General features: G+C 48.6%; 1 pseudogene; it reads right to left on the bottom strand.

The window, feature by feature from the left end:
- Positions 1–19,915, bottom strand: part of LOC116593892 — a 37,767-nt pseudogene that overhangs the window by 7,108 nt on the left and 10,744 nt on the right.

Below are 19,915 nucleotides of genomic sequence, written 5' to 3' on the forward strand. Positions count from 1 at the left end.
CCAAGGAGCCCTGCTACACGAAGGGAGCAGAGGTGACTCAAGCGTCTGAAAGGCAGGGGGCAGCACTGGGGTGCTGCAGACCCTGGCCAGACCCGGGAAGGGGAGGGCACACCTTTCTGCTGATCATGCTCCTCTCACAGTAGCGCCGCACCTGTGAAAGCAAGCCTACTGCAGGTATCTGGCCACCATTTGCTGGAAAAAAGAAACCACTAGCTTCCCAAACCCCAGGGAAACTCCCTGCTTGCCCTCCCCCCACCCCAGGAGCCCACAGCCTCCTTGTTGGCCAAGAGGGTCACCCTCCTCTGAGGTCATGCCTCTCCTGCTGCCCCCACACAGCATGGTGGAAGCCTCGTGCAGGCAGTCCCCTCACACATGTGTGTGCACGGCTCCAACCCTCTAGAAAGGTTCCCTGATCTCCTTCAATGTGACAGCACCTAAGCTGAACCTTGAGAGATTAAGTTTTAAATAACCTACAGGAGCAAAGGCACGAAGGAGGTAAAGCTTGGGTTTGTTCAGGCGTGTCTGGTGCGTACACTATGTGTAGCCTGGAAAGGAAGACAGCGAGTTGAAGCCTTTGACGATTTCTAAAAAGGGTGCTATCTTTCAGCAGAGCTCCACTAGACCATAGTGTGGGAGAGAGCAGAAGGGAGAGGAATGCGAGCAGGGAGAGCAGGGAAAAGGCAAGAGGAAAAGAGCCTCTCCTGATGTGGCAGCCATGGGAATGGAAAGGCTCCAAAAGTTCAAGAGCTATTTCTGGCTCTGGGAGCCGGTGACCATTTAGATGCAGGACCCAAAGGGAGAAGAAAGGAGTCAAAAAGGGCTGGATTGCCAGCCTGTCTGATGGGGTCACGGCAGTGATGGGGACCGAAACGGGTTAAGTTGGGGGTGTGTGAAGACAAATGGGAAGGCCAGAGGGAAAGCAAAGGGTCTGGAGTCCAGGCAGGGGGGCTAACACGCCAGGTACCATCTGCTCACTTGTGTGTGACCTATGCCGGTCCCTCTTGGGGTGACCTCTCCCAGCCTCGGGTCCCTCTGCTTCTGAGCGGTGATGGTACATCCTACCCTGGAGTCACAAAACCTGGTTCCCTGCTGTAAACGCAGTAAGTGCTCTGTATCGTCAGTAACTTAGAATCCCTGAGTCGAGCGATGGTGGTGGGATCCTGCACAGCAGGCCTGGAGCGAGCTCCCACCAGAGGCTGCACGCAAGTCCAAGGCCTCAGGGGGTGGAGGGGAGGCAGTTCGTAGCCACCTCAGCCCAACAGCAGGATCATGCTCCCAAAGTTAACCTCCTGCTCGGACTAAAGGCCCAGGGCAGAGTCTGTGCCCAAAGAAAGATGGAACAAGGCAAAGGACCTGGGGATTTCTGTTTGTACTTATTTGAGACAATGAAAGGCACCTTTTCTCCCTAGTCCCTAGGACCCTTCAACCCTGGATTAGAGATTATTTTTCTCTTACTGATGCAATGCTTTCAGGGGTAAGTGATTACAAACACCTATGCTGTAGATACTCAGACTTCTAGACTGCCTGACATTAGGAATTTGGAATTTACTTTTTATTCCTTCGTCTTCACTCAGCGTTCTGTTCACAGATGGTAATAAATATAAGCAAACTGGACACAAAAGGATGAAAATCTCTACCTTGAACAGGTTGATGTTGTCGATCTGGCTCTCAAAGAGGAAGTCATTGATGGTCTTCAGCTCTGTCCCTTCGGGGTAAACAAAGGGCCTTGGAATCCTTCCTCGGAAGAGGGGAAGACCGAGGTCCCAGATGTGAGCTCAGAACCGGCTCAGAGCAGCTCTGGGCCTCTGAAGGCAGTCCTCTTACCTGTCTGTGAAAGGCTCTGTGTGTTGGGATTTTGCTTAATGTTCCCTAAAATAGAGAATTCAAGCTGGTCAGGATGGTGACTCTCTAACCCCCAGCTTCTCACACTGAACACTGGACTCCTTAAATAAGAGCATTCGTAATTGAACAGATTTTTCTACCATGTATAAGCACCCAAAAAACCTGCTGAGAGGACAGGAGGCTCAAGGTAGCCTCAGAATCTGACCCGTGTTTGCACATGGAGCCCAAAGCCTTGTGGGTTTCATTCTTTTCACACCTCCTCCACAGAGGCTGGGACCAAGTGACCACCCTACTTTAGGCAGACCAAGGAGCTGCCCAGGGGCAAAGTAGAGATGGAAGGGAAGAGCACCAGCACTAGGCAAAATCCATCCAGCAAAATGGTCCCCTGGCTTCCTAGAACTCAGCTTGTATGTAAGCCTTCAGGTGGACAGCCATGCAACAAAAGAAAAGGCAGGTGACACAGAATCGTGAGAGCCACATGGACCTGGAGCCACAAGAGTCCCGCCATTAGGTTCACGAAGCACAGACAGTTCACAGCCCTTCTCTGAGCTCTAGTTAACTCAGCTGTCCACAAGAGTGAGCTCCCCTGTGTTCCGTGCTTTCCTCAAAGGTGTGCTCCAAAGTGACTTCACACGGTCCTATTATACTACGCTGTTATTACTACCTGGGGAGTAGGGTCTGGCAAAATAAAAAGGACTCAGAACAGGGGGAAATAAACTAGGAATCTAAAAAAGGATCTAAGGCTAGACAATTCAACTAAGCTGTAAGAGAGAAGAATCTTCTCCATCAATGGCTAAGATAATTCTTGGGGACGCAAAAAACCCAGGTGTCCTGACTGGCATCCAGGGAACGGACCACACAAGCTTAGCAGGCCAGGAGTCAGGGAGGCACAGGGCTCCTTACCACCCACCACAGTCACAGACTTCTCCAACAGTACAGGATCTGTTTGATGTACATCAAGTTCTTGGCCTTCAGACGCTTCCTGAGGAGACACCAATGGACATCAAGTGGTAGTACTCCACAAGCAACTTCCCTTCCAAGTGCCTCAAACTCAGGCCTTTCTGTCTAGTGTCTTCCAAAGCAGGCTACAAGCGACAAATACACCCCCAGAAAAGAAGGCTCGCCGTGGCCCAAGACCTTTGTAGCCAGCTGTGGCATCCTGAGCATCCTCGGCCTGTGTGGGATACACACCATTGGGAACAGTGTGCTGGTCTCCCTGGCGCTGGGCCCAGACCAGAGGTGGAGACCCCAGTGCTTTCTCTGAGACTGAGCAGGACTTTCCCTTCCCCTCAGGAAGCAATGTCTTATCCATATCGTTCCATATACTGGAGCAACTGGGAATGGGCCTGGCAGAGCTGGAGAGAACAGAGAATGGGCGTGAGGGCAGGCCAGGCTCTATCTTAGATTATGCCTAGAAAATGCCAGCCACGCCACATGGGAAGCAGTAAAAGGAGTGGGCCTGGGTAGAGACCAAAGGCCTTGAGGCCGCTGGGAGCTGAGAGGTGAAGGAAGGGAAGTTCTGCTGCAGTATCCACTTTAGGTCAGTGAAAACAGCAAGAGGCCGACTAACTCTTTCAGGTAATGAATCTCCCTGCTAGTTTTTAGTATGTTGGGCAAAGATGTATTTTCCACTAAGCAGAGAAGTGGTTCGAGGTAACCATTACACTCTGGCCTAAGGTCAACCCTGCATTGGTCAGTAGAAGTGGTGGGAGGCATGTGGGTGGCTCAGTCAATTAAGTGTTTAACTTCACTCAGGTCACAATCTCAGGGTCCTGGGATCGAGTCCGGCATCAGGCTCCCCGCTCAGCAGGAAGCCTGCTTCTCTCACTCCCTCTGCCCCTCCCACCCCATCCCCACCCCTCCTCATGCACATGTGCAAATAAAATAATAATAAAAAGGGGGGGATGGGAATACCATGTAAGCTTCAGCGTCAGAAACCAGTGGTCAAGTCCCAGCTCCACACTCCTGAGCTGTGCGATTTTTGGCACACTGCTTAAAGCCCCCCGAATCTCAGAGGTCTCAGTGTTAACTAGGAACACCAGCCCAAGCGGAGGCAGTATGAAAATTCATGATACTGCACATGGGCCATGGCAGAGAAGAGGTAATCAACAGTGACCCTCGGAAACCCTGAGCATCCCTCAAAGCAAGGCTAACAATGCCGAACTACGTGAGGACCCCTGCTTCCTTCGCCCTATCATCCTGGCTTACAAAGAACCGGATACTAGCATCTGGGCTGGAGGGACTCAGGATGACTGACCTAAGACAGTGCAGAGCAAGGACATGAGCTACTTCCCCTCAGCTGGGTCCCCATAGTTCTACTATCTGCTGGAAAGCCAGTTAGCCCTTGACGAGTCCACTGCCCCGACTCAAGGCACCCTCTCCCAAGCCACCTCCAGACCAATTCCAGGGCTTAGAGAAATGATCCACGTCCCTCCATATCCCTCTGCCCCATGGCAGGCCCTGGCCCAAGACGGGAGAGACTGACCCACCTGGGAACCGCTGACCTCTGCACTGTGGATGCCCATGATGGTGTCGATCAGGTTGTGTGCCTCGTCGATGACAGCCAGCCGGATGCCCGCAGCCTGGCGGGTGGCCACGTGCAGCAGCATCTGGTAGGGCAGCACCACAAGCTGGGGGGAGGGGTGGCCGCCTGAGCAGTGCTGGGGGAGGTCGGGGGTGGGGGGGTACTCCTTGCTTTGGCAAGTGTTCCCCGCCTACTCTTAAGTGTCTGATGCAAATGGTTTTAGCCAGTCTGATTCTGACTGAACCAAGAGTGGGGGTGGGGAGAGGGGGAGCAGAGAGGAGTATGGAACCCCTGCCCAGCCTTATCCTGAGGCACCCGAGGTTCCTCAAAACACAGTGAACACCCCTGGTGTACTAGAAGTTAGCCCTGCGCTCTGGTCCCAGGGCTGTGACTTCTTAACTGCCTGACTTGGGAAAGTCACTTAAACTTTCTGAGCCCCAGTTTCTTCATGGGCAAAATGGACTTAATAAACTCCATCTCTAATGAGGGCCAAGGGCCAGAGGTCAGGGCAACAAAAATAAAAACTCTGTAAATTTTTCGGTGCTAATCATGAGACCGATTTCCCAGTTAAAAGAATATTGATAAAGTGAAACTCTAGAAAACTGGTAACTTAAGGCCCAGCTTTAAGCTGGCACCATTACCCACCTCCTGTGAGAAAACAGGTAAACTGCTTAGCCTTGCTGGGCCTGTGTCCTCATGTGTACATATGGATAATACCTGCCTTTGCTTTTTCTGTGGGATACTACAAAGCAAAAATGAGGTGACAGGTGTCTCTCAAAAAGTCAAAATCATGAAAATCTCAGGGCACCTTATATTTGCACACCGTATCTATGGCACTGACCTTGTGGCACAGCAGACAGACCCCAGGAAAGCATACAACAATGGTGGGGGCTGGGAAGGTTCTAGAATTTCCCTCTGAGCACTCATGTAACACATTTCAGAGTAGTATACCAACAAGCATTTAACTGCTGTAAAATCATTACTAACATTGTTCCCTGTATCTCTGAAAAGCTACCTAATCTTCTCCTGCTTGTATGGAATTCTCCACAAATGAAACTCTATTTCCAAAAGTCACTCGAATTAAACAGTGGCAAGAAAACAGTAAAACCATACCAAATAACAGTATTTTGGATCTGTCAAATGAGCAGATCCAAATGCCCATCCAAATGGGCAGTATAAAGATGAGCCTCAACATGGCGAGTCGAAAGAAGACAGCCTTCTCCCACACTGACAGGCAGGTGCCTACGTCAGGACGGTTGGTCTGAAAGGCCATTTGGAAACACATTTCTGTTCTGCAGCGCCCTGACTGCATCTTCTCAGCTTCCTGCTGCTCTGTGCCCCCGGACTCTGGTTTCTTTAGGACTGCACACCCTTCCCAGGTCTTATCTGCTGTCCCCAGTAAGGCCATCTGTTCCTGCAACCCAGAGCCACAGGACACCCCCACTCCCACGCACTGGCACATAGGGGGTAACAGGTCACCTGGGTGCTGTGTGGTCATTCACCCACAGCTGTCAGGGACTGCCTCCGGCCGGGAAAGTCCCCGCCATTACAAGAAGGTGCTTGGCTCACTGCTAGGAAAGTACGCTGCAAGTATTCAATGAACTTTCTGGTGAAGCCCGCCTAAAAGAGGACATAGTTATTGGCTGTATCAAATTTAATCAGCATAGTAACAGGACTCTCATTGGCTCTCCCCATTGCTTGACCCCTTATTGGTCACCCTGCTGTATATAAGCTAAGGAAGTTGATTAAATAAAGGGAAATGAAGCATTAACACCATACCAGGCTCATTGTCATCCTTGCGGGCCGAGGGCGACAAATGGTGCTGAGACCCGGGAAATATTAAAAAAAAATAGAAAAACCTTGCAAGGGAGAAGTCCGCAGGTAAGCGGGGAAGGGACCACGATCAAAGTGGTGGGAATCTTGTACAAGACCGCAATTAAGAAGCGGGGCGGCCTTAGAGCCAGGATTTAACAAGTCCGCAATAAGAAGCGGGGCGGCCTTAGAGCCGGGATTTAGTGAGTCCGCAATAAGAAGTGGGGCGGCCTTAGAGCCGGGATTTAATAAGTCCGCAATAAGAAACGGGGCGGCCTTAGAGCCGGGATTAAGCAGCGAGTATACACGGGAACAGCCATTAGGTTGGGATTCTAATTATGGGATCTGGACTGTCAAAGTAGAGGTTAGAGGGTTCCCTAAAGGACCTTCTAAAGGCCAATGGCACGCCATTAAAAACGAAAACTGCTAGGACATTCTTGAATACAGTTGAGACAGTGGCGCCTTGGTTTCTGGACGAGGGCTTGCTAAATATCCCCCAATGGGACCAGTTAGGTGAGGATTTTAAGAAGAGGGATAAAAATAAACCATTGCCGCCGGGAACGTTAGTTATATGGACTCTAGTCAGAGGGTGCCTGGGAGGATATAAGCCGAAATGTGATTCAGTTATTCAGGAGGGCGCTGAGGCACTCGAGGAAGTGAAAGAAGAACGCTCATCTCGTGCTTCGGAAATGAGTAGTTCTAGCGAAGGGGAAGAAGAAATGTCAGGGGAGGAGCTAGAGTGGAAGTTCAAATTAAAACCAGACCCTCCCTGTTCAGCAGTGACCCCTAGTGCTCCGCCTCCTTACAATCCCCTGGCGGGGGAGATAACATGTAAATGTCATCCCTCTGCTAATGAGGATTGGAAGACCGCATGGAGGGGGGCCAATAGCAGCTCGATTTTCCCAGTTCTAGAGGACCAAAATCATCAACGGTATCACTAGCCCTTGGAATTTAAATTAGTTAAACAATTAAAGGACGCGGTCATGCAGTATGGCCCTCAGGCAGCATTTACTATTTCTCTAGTGGAGTCCATAGCAGGCATGAATTTAATCCCCGAAGACTGGGGGAATTTAGCAAGGGCAGCCCTCTCTGGAGGGCAATATTTGGTCTGGAAGACAGCATGGCAAGAGCATTCCCAGGATGTTGCACGGCGTAATGCCGCGGCAGGCAATCCACAATGGAATCTGGATATGCTTATGGGCATGGGGCCATACACTGGTAAACATGACCAACTGCAATACAACCCGCCATATACATGCAGATTGCGGCTGCCGCTACCAAAGCATGGAAAACCCTCCAGGGCAGTGGGGACTTGCAGGGTCAACTATCTAAGGTGATACAAGGACCAAATGAAGCATATGCTGATTTTGTTGCAAGATTGATGCAAACAGCTGGGAGAGTATTTGGGGATGTTGACACAGCCATGCCTCTAATTAAACAACTGGCCTATGAGCAAGCCAATAAATGGTGTAAAGAGGCCCTTAGGCCATGGAAGGCTAAAGATTTAAGCACCTACATTAAGGTATGCAGGGATATTAATGACAGTGTTATTCAAGGACAAGTACTTGCTTCAGCCATTACTCAAGGCCTTCAGGGCATTCAGCTATCCCAACCTAAGGGCGCTAAAGGAAATTCTGGGGAATGCTACAAATGTGGAGCTCAGGGGCACTTTAAGCGAGAATGTCCTGACAGCAAGGGTCCCCCAACAGTAAAGCAACCTGGCATATGTCCTAGGTGTGGCAAGGGTACACACTGGGCGAATGAATGTCGCTCAGTAAAAGATATTCAAGGTAATCCACTACCCCCAAGGAATTCAAAAAACGGGAAATGGGGCCCATCACCCCAGGGCCCTCAAATGTATGGGGTGCTTCAACAGGTAGCCCGCACGCATTACCCGCCGACGAGCCAAGGCGGGCTACAAAAGGAAGCGCCGGATTGGACATCCGCGCCACCACCAGACTTGTACTAACCCCCGAGATGGGAACCCAGGTGGTGGAATCGGATTTTAAGGGCCCACTGCCTGTGAATACTGTAGGCCTATTATTAGGGCGTAGCTCCACAGCCCTTGCTGGATTAATAGTACACCCCGCAGTAATTGATGCTGATTATACAGGAATAGTCAAAATATTAGTGTCTTCCCCTTGTGGCATTACAGTTATCAGTCCAGGTGATAAAATAGCACAAATTATAGTGTTACCAAGCTGTCATAAACTATTCCCCAACACAGAAAAATCCCGTGGACAGAGGGGTTTTGGCTCCACTGGCCCGCCCCTCGCATGTCTAACACTTGGAATGGAGGCTAGACCTCTTTATTCTCTGTGGATCAGAAATAAAAAATTTATGGGCCTTCTGGATACCGGGGCTGATCGTAGTATCATTAATGAAGTTGATTGGCCAAAAGATTGGCCCCTACAAAGGGCTGATCAAACCCTTAGAGGCCTAGGGGTTGCCCAAAGTCCTATGTGTAGTGCTGCTACATTACCATGGAGGGATGATGAAGGTCATAGCGGCCTGGTTCAGCCATATGTACTTAAGATCCCTATATCTCTCTGGGGAAGAGACATTCTTACTCAAATGGACCTAAAATTGACTACTGAAGCCTTTTACAGTGAGAAAGCTCGAAACCTCATGACTAAAGCTGGATATTCAGGTGTTGGAGGATTAGGGAGGAAAAATCAGGGTATTACAAATTCAGTACCCCTAAGTAATTATACCCCTGGGATTGGTGGACCGGGGTTGGGTTTTTCATAGGGGCCACTGAGCCTTTGAAAATTCAATGGCACAATGACAAGCCTGTGTGGGTTTCTCAGTGGCCCCTGCCCAAAGAAAAATACGAAGCAGCCCACACACTAGTGTATGAACAACTTGTTGCAGGACATATAAAGCCTTCCACTTCACCATGGAATACTCCTATCTTTGTCATTAAGAAAAAATCAGGTAATTGGCGGTTATTGCATGATTTGAGAGCAATCAATGCCCAAATGGTTATCATGGGACCAGTACAATTAGGGTTACCCTTGGTATCTGCCCTCCCCTCGAGTTGGCCTTCAATTGTTGTAGATATCAAAGATTGCTTTTTTTCTATACCATTACACTCCAATGATACCCCCCGATTTGCATTTACCATACCACTATTAATCATTCTGGTCCTGATAAGCGATTTGAATGGACAGTTCTTCCTCAGGGTATGGCTAACAGCCCCACAATGTGTCAACTTTATGTTGATCAGGCCTTGCAAAAGGTCAAGGAGCTCTATCCTTCTGTTTTGGTATACCACTATATGGATGATGTACTACTTTGCCATAAACAGGAAGAACAGCTTGAAAAGGCCCTTGTTTCCCTTTTCGAATGTTTCAAACAGTTTGACTTGAATATAGCCCCAGAAAAAATCCAAAAAACATCTATCAAGGACTATCTGGGCACTAGACTTGATGATACTAAAGTTAAACCTTTAAAGGTAACCCTACGAACAGATAAATTAAAAACATTAAATGATTTTCAAAAACTCCTGGGAGATATTAACTGGATCAGGCCATACCTAAAACTCACTAATCAGGAACTACAGCCCCTGTTCGAGACATTGAAAGGAGACTCTGACTTGAACTCCCCCCGTATTTTATCTGAACAAGCTCGAGAAGCTGTTAAATTGATTCAAAATAGACTTGAGACTGCCCAAGTTGATAGAATTAATTACTCTGAAACCCTATATTATTGTGTTCTTGCAGTAGAGCACACGCCCACTGCCTTCAAGCCTTCACTGCTTGGGGTAAACCTCGACAAATAAAAACAGACAATGGACCTGCATACACCTCACAAGTATTTCATAGTTTCCTTACTCAACTAAACATTACCCTAAATCATGGTATTCCCTACAATCCTCAAGGACAGGCCATCGTGGAACGTGCCCACTTAACCATCAAACAAACTCTTTTATAACAAAAAGGGGGAATAGGGGACATGTTCCGGTCCCCTAAAGACAAACTAAATACAATTCTATTTATTTTAAATTTTTTGACGCTCGATAAAAACGGTCAAGCAGCAGCTGAAAGACATTCAGCCCGTATGGATTCTTCCCCCAAGCCCTTAGTTCTTTGTAAGGATATCCTTACAGGACAATGGAAAGGCCCGGATCCTGTATTAATCTGGAGCAGAGGCTCCGTTTGTGTTTTCCCACAGGACAAAGAAGTGCCGATTTGGATTTCAGAGAGATTGGTCTGGAAGGCCCCTGAGAATGAGGAGAGGACAGAGGAAGCCGTGATCCTCCTACTGTCGTGGGGGACTCTGATATTCCTATTTCCCCCAACGGCGACACGTGAATTATGGGCTATTCTGAAGGCTTGGCCCTATCCTTTACCTTTAACTAATTCTTCCTTTATCTTCCCCCCATTCTTCACTAGCTGATATACTGAGTGTTGGTTCTATTGTTCCTTTTTCTGCACTTTGTGTTACCCCTGTAAAATTCTCTCAATTTAATAAGGCCAGCAATTCCTCCCAACAGCTCTTAGTTTTTGCAGGGTACTTGGTCTGACGATTTTCAAAATTTCACATGAATCCTTCTGGCTGAGGTAACTTGAGTAAATAGTATGCGTGTGCAACCAGCTTCCCTTCCAGAGCTATTTCAAACATTCAGCAATATGTTCCAGTTCACCAAAAATGGGCTGATACAATTGGTCATCTTGTCCTCCTCCTTATTGGCATTCTGCTTCTATTCAGAAACGTTCACCAGTGGAGAATACAGCAGCGAGAGCAGAGCCGAGCTATAGCACAAGCCCCTATGTCAGTAGAGGCTGGGACATCTCCCCACATATGGCTAAGCATGCTAGATCGGTAGTCAAAGATGGGTAAGATCAGTAGAGAAACATACCAACCTAAGACAGGACAGAGATCATCGATATCTTGTGTCTGATGACGGGTAAGGATGTTTTCTGCTACTGACGACCTAAGACAGGCACGATCTCTGCCATAAAACAAAAAAGGGGGAGATGTCGGGGACTGCCTCCGGCCGGGAAAGTCCCCACCATTACAAGAAGGTGCTTGGCTCACTGCTAGGAAAGTATGCTGCAAGTATACAATGAACTTTCTGGTGAAGCCCGCCTAAAGGAGGACATAGTTATTGGCTGTATCAAATTTAATCAGCATAGTAACAGGACTCTCATTGGCTCTCCCCATTGCTTGACCCCTTATTGGTCACCCTGCTGTATATAAGTTAAGGAAGTTAATTAAATAAACAGAAATGAAGCATTAACACCATACCAGGCTCATTGTCTTCCTTGTGGGCAGAGGGTGACACACAGCCAGGAACATCCTGCCGAATTAAGAGGAATGAGGAAATCCCTTATGGCAGAGGTCACAGATGGAGCCAGGAATTACTGTCCAACCCTCCAAGGTCTTTACCTGGGCTGCTGGAATGGCAAACCGGCTCCCGTAATAGGGACAGGCCTGAGTCTCCTTCCCCAGTGCCACCAACTGCTAAGTGTCCTTCACCTTCACCAGGACCTGGTCTCGGAGGAGCTGCAGCTGCTCGTAGCTATAGAAGGGGCATGCAGCCCGATGCTCCTGCCTTCTCCTCTTGGGCTTCTCTTCCTCAGCTCTGTTCCTCTCTGAGGGGGCAGAGGCACAAGGAATGACACCTGTCTACGGGGCCAGCACTGGGTCTAAAATGTCAAGACCCAATTCCATGACCCTTCCCACTACTGTTTAGGAAGGTCTCACCATCTGGGCATTTAAGTTTGTGTTCTCTAGAAAAAGTCAATAAAATCCTCTCAGAGCCAGGGTTCTGGACTAGACACTGACCCAAAAAGCAAAATGCCTTCCCCAAGGAGACGGCCTTAAGGAAGGACCCAGCTGCCCACTCCACTGCCACTGCCACTTAAGACACTATCTCCCGTGTCCCAGGTCCACTTCCAGCCCGCTCCCCACCACTTCTAAGTACTGCCCCAGGCTACACAACCACCCCAGCGTCCGTGCACGGCTCTAGTGCTGGGGGCTACCATGTTAGCTTCTCTGCATCTCCACGCAGCGGTCACTGATGAGCTGTGCAGAACCCAGGGTCTTCACATCATCATTTATACAAAGATTCTAGAAGACAGAGGGCAAAGAGAGAGCCACAGCAGTCACGACATGATATACAGCAACCCTCTGGGACTGTCCAGCACTCTGCCAGGAACCAGAAGAGGCCAATCCTCCCACTGCATGGCATGCCCTGGGCCTAGGCCCACCATCCTTCCATGCCTGGAAGAGGAAGATGAAGGCCCAGGAAAGGGAGCGGGATGGCACCCAGACCAAGACGCAATGCCTCCATGTACCTGCCGAGAGCCGAGGGAGAAGAGCCAGGTGTCCTTGCCAAAGGGGCTCCTCCGTACCTCGTGCACAAACTGAGCCAGCTGGGAGTGTGTCCGACTGCAGGATAAATCTGCTCCGAGGAGGAGCCAGGGATTTCTGAAACCAGACTACAAGATCTCCATGCTCTGCACATCAAGGAATGCAGGGCCCAGTAGGCTGAGGGACTGGGGACAGTGGCCACACACACACAAACCTAAAGCAACGGGACTCTGTCCCACAGAAGATCTCGCTAACACGGGGCCCAGGCAGTCCCCACCTCCACCACTCAGCTCCAGAAGTTTACAAGAACACCCACAACATGGAGCTCCTCCCATCAGTCCTGCTCAGCTATGAATCCAGCCACTTCACGGGGCTTGGTCATCTCAGGACAGGCTGCCTCCCTGAGCTGTGGTTCCCCAGTGGGAAAGAACAGATTCTGGTGAGCGTGTCGGGGGTGGGCTGTCCACACACTCCTCCCTAAAGGGTTGGGGGCCAGGCTCGCAGTAGGACAAGGGGAGCTGAGCTGTGCTCTATGCTCCTCCAAGACTAAGAGCGAGAAGAGAAGAGAAACTTTTAACAGAGAAAACCAAAGTCTTACACAAATGAAACCAAATGTTTTTAAACATAACAGATGTCCGAACCCTACATACCTCCCAGCGCTCCGTGCTAACGGAAACACAGACAAGAGAAGAGGGAGCCAAAGGGCAGGGTGCTCTTGCTCAGGCCTGCCCTCACCCCCTCGCACCTCCAGACAGACACCACTGGTCCATGGGCCTGCCAAGTGAGTACCCCAACACCAAGGTCTGGGTCTGGGGAGCCCCAGAGTCAGGAGACTGGAGGATCTTTGTTGATGACAGAGCGAGAAGCAGCCAAGGGAGGCAGACACAGAGCCCTGGACTCAGGACCAATCCCAAAATACCCACGACACAATGTCTTACCTTAGTTACATGTTCTTCCTCTGGGTCATCCTCATCCTCGTCCACTCTGAGAGAAAAGAACACAGAAACTCAGAGAACTCAGGCCACCTGAAGACACACTTGAGTGAGCACCTACTGCATGCCCACAACGAGCCCTGGACCTAAGCCAGATTCCGTCCCTGTCATCGGAGGCCAGCAGAGCTGAGGCTGAGCTCTGAGCCAGAGACAGACAAGACACATCCCAGCAACAAAGTTCCACCAAAGCAAGTGCCTGCTTGCTTTCCCACTGGGTCAGAGAGATGCACCGAGCTAATACCAGCCCGATCCTCCCCCCAGCACTCACGAGAGAAAGGAGAAAGGGGCACGGTATTCCCAAAACCTCCATTCACTGTCCGACTCTGTCTGTCATCAAAGGGTACTCCGTCCTTACTGTGCACGCCTCCAGCGAACTGGAGTTCTCTCAGTCCCCACAGAACTGTGCTCTTCACCCCCTCGCAGCCTCGGACATGCTGTTCTCTCTGCCTGGTAGGCGCTCGCCCCTCACTTCCTCTTTTACCTAGCCAACTGTGTCAACCTTGAGATGCCCACATAAACACGGCTGCCTTCCTCCACTTCCCCGAGAGGTTCGGCCAGCCCCTCGCCACACTGCTGTGGCCCCCTGCACCTGTTCTTTGCAACACCTACCTCCTTCAAAAGCACTTATTCTGGGTCTGTCCTCCTCTCTAGACTCATGTTGCAGACAAGACTCTGGGGTGTCTTGCTTCTGAGAGGGCCAGGGGACTCACCCCGGCCATGGCACATGGCAGGAACTCCAAGCACATTTCCTGAAGGAAGCCACAACTGACTGGAAAAAGATGCTGTCGCCCAGAACCTGATAAACCTCTTCTCTCCTTGGCACCTCACCCCTCCCGGCAATGAAGGAAGAGCCCACATGCACTGAGGGACTGGGAGGGAGGTCAAGTCTGCATTACGAGGTGGAATGGTTAGCTGACATTATTAGTCTAGGCTCCCCCCCAAACAAAATCTTTTACAGACACATTCCCCCTACAGGCCCATCACTGGGATTCTTTTTGTTCACCTGGGAATTTTTTTTTTTTTTAAGCAGAAATGCTAATTCCCTTGTGCAATTAGAAAAGGAATTATTTATAGGGTTGCCTTTCTGGTCAATAAATAATTGTTCAGAACCCTATGTCTGACAGGCCTTGATTTAAATCATGTAGCACAAGGTAAGCAAACTCAACAGGATCTAGATAAGAAGCAGGATGTGTGAAGAAAGGAAGAGCAGAAATTTTATATTCAGAACTGGCTGGGGCACCTGGGTGGCTCAGTCAGTAAAATGTCTGCCTTCGGCTTGGGTCATGATTCCAGGGTCTTGGAACTGAGCCTCACCTCAGGCTCCCTGCTTGGTGGGGAGTCTGCTTTTCCCTATCCCTCTGCTGCTCCCCCTGCCTGTGCTCTCACTCTCACTCACTCTGTCAAGTAAATAAATAAAATCTTTTTTTTTTAAGATTTTATTTATTTGACAGAGGGAAACACAGTGAGAGAGGGAACACAAGCAGGGGGAGTGGGAGAGAGAGAAGCAGGCTTCCTGCTGAGCAGGGAGCCTGATACAGAACTCCAACCCAGGACCCTGGGATCATGACCTGAGCCAAAGGCAGACGCTTAACGACTGAGCCACCCAGGTGCCCCAATAAATAAAATCTTAAAAACAAAAAAAAAACAAAAACAACAATAAAAAAACTGGTTGTGTTCTCAGAGAGGCTCCTCCTCCCTCTCCAAATACCAAGGCATGGAAGCTGTAGGAGTTAATCTGCAGGATTAATGGCTCAGGCCAAAGCCCTGGGTAGTAGCACTTTGTTACTCTAATATTCACAAACTCCACTCAAGTCCTTTCTCTTGTCCCCAGAGAGCGGGGTCTCGAGGAGAAGTCCAGGAGCAGGCAAGTAATCTCGGAGGCAGGTGGCAAAGGGTTTGCAGAGCACTTCCTACCTCCCCGAGGTGAGATGCCTAAAGAGGTCTGACCATCTCAATCCTGGGCAGGGTCAGAAGTTTTCGTTCTAATCCAAGTCCTGAAATCTGTGCTTAAGGCAGCCCTCTAGCACCAACAAAGAAAAGCCCAGGGCCAGATAATTTAACTGGCCAGACTGATGCTGATTTCAATATTTAAAGAAACAATGCCAACCCTTCTCCAACTCTTCCAAAACACAGAAGAGAAGGAACACTCCCAAACTCATTTTATGGGGCCAGTATTACCCCAGTATCAAAGCCAGATAATGACACTACATAAGATACACAAGCTACTATATCCCCGACAAAGACAGATGCAAACACTCCCAACAAAATGTTAGCAAACGGGAGTTCAATAGCACACAAAAAGGATCACGCCCCATTATCAAGTGGGGCTCCTGACTGAAAGACAAGAATGGCTCAACATATTCAAATCAGTAAATGTGACACATCAGTCAACAGAATGATAGACAAAAGTCACATGATCATCTCAGTAACACAGAAAAAACAAATGACAAAACCCAACACCCATTCATGAAAAAAACTCTGCCGTATGAGGTACAGAAGGAACGTCCCTCGACAAAGGCTATCTGTGACAAGCCCACAGCTAACACTGTACTCAGCAGTGAAAGCTTTCCCACTAAGACAATACTAAGACGAAGGTGCTCACTTTTACCTCTTCTCTGCAATACAGTGGAAGTCCTAGCCAGACCCATCAGTCAAGTAAAAGAAAAAGCATCCAAACTGGGAAGGAAGAAGTAAAACTACCTGTTAGCAAATGACATGATCATACACAGGAAAAGCCTGAAGATCATGCCAAAAAACTGTTAGGATTAATTAGCAAATTCAGTGAAGTTGCAAGGTACAAAATCAACATACAAAAATCAATTTCATTTCTGCATGCTAACAATAAACTATCTGAGATAGAAATAAAGAAAACAGTCTAGTTCACGATGGCATCAAAGACAATAAAATACTCAGGAGGTAAACACTTACACACTCACAGCTACAAGACTTTGATGAAAGAACCCAAAGAAGACACGAACGACAGAGCGTCCCATGTTTGCAGGTCAGAAGAATTCATGCTGCTGAAATGTCCACACTATTGAAATCCATTCATAGATCCAGTGCCATCCTATATTAAGAGTCCAACAATATTTTTAACAGACATAGGAAAAGAAAGATCCTAAAAATCATATGCAACCACAAAAGACCCCAAATAGCCAAAGCAACCTTGAGAAAGAAGAACAAAGCTGGAGGCATCACACGTTTTGATTTTCAACAGTATGATTATCAAGAGTACAGTACTGGCATAAAAACAGTAGAATAGGGACGCCTGGGTGGCTCAGTGGGTTAGGCCGCTGCCTTCAGCTCAGGTCATGATCTCAGGGTCCTGGGATCGAGTCCCACATCGGGCTCTCTGCTCAGCAGGGGGCCTGCTTCCCTTCCTCTCTCTCTGCCTGCCTCTCTGCCTACTTGTGATCTCTGTGAAATAAATAAATAAACTCTTAAAAAAAAAACAGTAGAATAATCAATGCAGGAAGGTACTGGCATAAAAACGGACACATAAGACTCATGGAACAGAACCCAGAAATAAACCCATGCATATACAGTAAAGTAGTATTTGACAAGGGAGCCAAGAATACTCAATGAGGAAAAGACTGTCTCTTCAGTATGTGCTGAAGAAACAAAGAGTCACATGCAAAAGAATGAAATGCAATCCCTATCCTACACCACTTACAAAAACTAACTCAAAAGGGATTAAAGACTTAAATGTGAGGCCTAAAACTCCTAGAAGAAAACACACAGAAACAAGCTTTACGACATTGGTCTTCACAGTGATTTCTTTCACTGTGACATCAAAAGTATAAACAAAGCAAGAATAAACAAGTGGGACTATGTCAAAATAAAAAGCTTTTGCTACGGCAAAAGAAATAATCAACAAAATGGAACAGGAACCAAAAAATGGGAGAAAATATTTGCGAACCACCTATCTGATGATAAGGGGCTTAAAACCAAAATATATAAGGAACTCCTAAAACTCAAGAGCAAAAAAGAAATGATCTGATGAAGAACAAGCAGAGGAACTGAACAGACATTTTTTCAAAGTCATACAAATGGTCAACAGGTCCGTGAAAAGATGCTGATCCCCCAAGGAAATGCAAATCAAAACCACAATGAGTGGGGTGCCCAGGTGGCTCAGTGGGTTAAGCCTCTGCTTTCGGCTTAGGTCACGATCTCAGGGTCCTGGGTTGGAGTTCTGCATGGGTTGGAGTTCTGCATCGGGCTCCCTGCTCAGCAGGAAGCCTGCTTCCCTCTCTCGCTCTGCCTACTTGTGATCTCCCTCCCTCTGTCAAATAAATAAATAAAATCTTTAAAAACAAACAAACAAACCACAATGAGCTATCACCTCACACCTGTTAGAATAGCTACGATCAAAAAAGATTAAGTGTTGGCAAGGGTGCCTGGGTGACTCAGTCAGTTAAGCAGCTACCTTCCGCTCAGGTCCTTCCACTCAGGTTGTGATCTCAGGATGCTGGGATGGAGCCCCATGCTGGGCTCCCTGTTCAGCAGGCACAGGGAGCCTGCTTCTCCCTTCCCCACACCATGCTTGTGCACACAGGTGCACAAAAGCGCACGTGTGTACTCTCAAATAAATAAATCTTTAAAAAAGAAAAGAAGAAAACTTAAGTGTTGCCAAGAATGTGGAGAAAAGGGAACCCTGTGTCCTGTGGGCAGGAACATAAATTGCCACTCTGGAAAACAGCATGGATATTCCCCCCAAATTAAAAATATTAAGTAGCATATGATTAGGCAAGTCCACTTCTAGGTATATACCCAAAGGAAACAAAATCCATATCTCAAGATCCCTGCACCTCCCTGTTCACAGCAGCAACTAATGAAAACCACCGAAGCATACTCGGACCGATGAATACATAAATAACACGTCACACACACAGTAAAACAGCCATAAAAAGGCAGGCAATTCTGCCAGCTGTGACAATCCAGATGAACCCTGAGGGCATTGTGGTAAGTGATGCAAGTCCAAGAAGGACAAATTCTGGGTCATCTCATGTGCAGAATAAAAAAAACAAACAAACAAACAAACAAAAAAAAAACCACCCAAACTCCTAGAAGTAGAGAGTAGATTGCTAGGGGCTCAGAAGTGGGTGAAGGTAGCCAGAGGGTATGATCATTAATAAGTGATTAATAAATGATAAAATTATTTTAATTAATGCTTTATTAATTAATAAAGCAAGTGACCATGTTAACAACACCGTATTGTTTATTTGAGAGGTGCCAAAACAGCACATTTTTAAAGAAATATTATGTATGTGAGGTAATGAATTAAGCGACCTCATCACAGTGGTCCCTTCGCAATACAGACGCCTATCCAACCCTCATGGTACGCAACTTCAACTCACACAGTGTTCTATCCCGTAGCTCAATAAAGCTGAGGGGAAAAGAAGGAAGTCAGGGCAGCCGGGAGCGGAGCTGGGTGCACTGCAGCCCACTGTGAAGGTTTTCTCCATCACCCGTCAATGGCAGGTTTCAGACGCTGGAGTTACACTCTACACTGACTTGGTCACCACAGCATCAATGACAACGTGGGACACATGGGACCTGGTGTCACCTTTAGAGGAGCAGGAAACCTCCCTTCCAAGCTGGGAGCCCAAGAGGAATGACCTCTAGGGGCATTCATGCCTTGGGGACAGAGCCCCTGATGTCAAAATGACCTCAATGCCCTTCCTAATGCCCAAACCCGATCAGGTTGCTCCCCCACTTGTAATGGCCCACAGCCCCACAACTCGGAGAAAGACACCCAGCGCCCTCGGTGGGACTCCAAGGCCCACACAAACTGACAGCTGCCTCTTCTCTACCTCATTTGCTTTTAGCCCCTGGACCTTCTCTGTGTCCCTCAACCCACCAAACCTGCTCCCCTTTCCAGACCAGGGCACCAGCAGACCTCTGACTAGCCCTGTCCTCCAGGTCTTCCCACGGCTCCTTCTCACCCTTCCTCACCTACTCAGAGGCCTCTCCTGGCTTCACCCAGAGAAGCAACCCCACACTCTACCCACTGCCCCCGGTTTCATTTTCCTCCTGGGCAAATGCGCTCATTCCGCACAGCTACCATCTGTGTGTTTGTCCCACCCCCCAGCTCCAACCACATGCAAGCTCGCCCAGGGTAGGGGGCGCATCCAGCGGACTTGGCATGGGGGACCATGCTGCACCTAGAGCTGGCCCTCAAAGGGCATCTGTGCAACTGAAGCGTAAATGAAAGAGGAGGCCCCAACAAGGGGCAGCTGTCATCTTCAGGGTCTTCTATTCCACCCAGCAGCTTACTGCTCACAAATCAGAAACCCAGACAGAAACCGGACGGTGGAGACAACAGCTTAGGCTAAGGATACGTTGATGGTTTATATCCTAAAGCTCCCACGGTATCGTCTGGGAGCAAGAAGCACACGACTAAAGCCGGCCCAGCTGGCTACAA

Source organism: Mustela erminea, chromosome 6, assembly GCF_009829155.1.
Source record: "Mustela erminea isolate mMusErm1 chromosome 6, mMusErm1.Pri, whole genome shotgun sequence".
Lineage (NCBI taxonomy): Eukaryota > Metazoa > Chordata > Mammalia > Carnivora > Mustelidae > Mustela > Mustela erminea.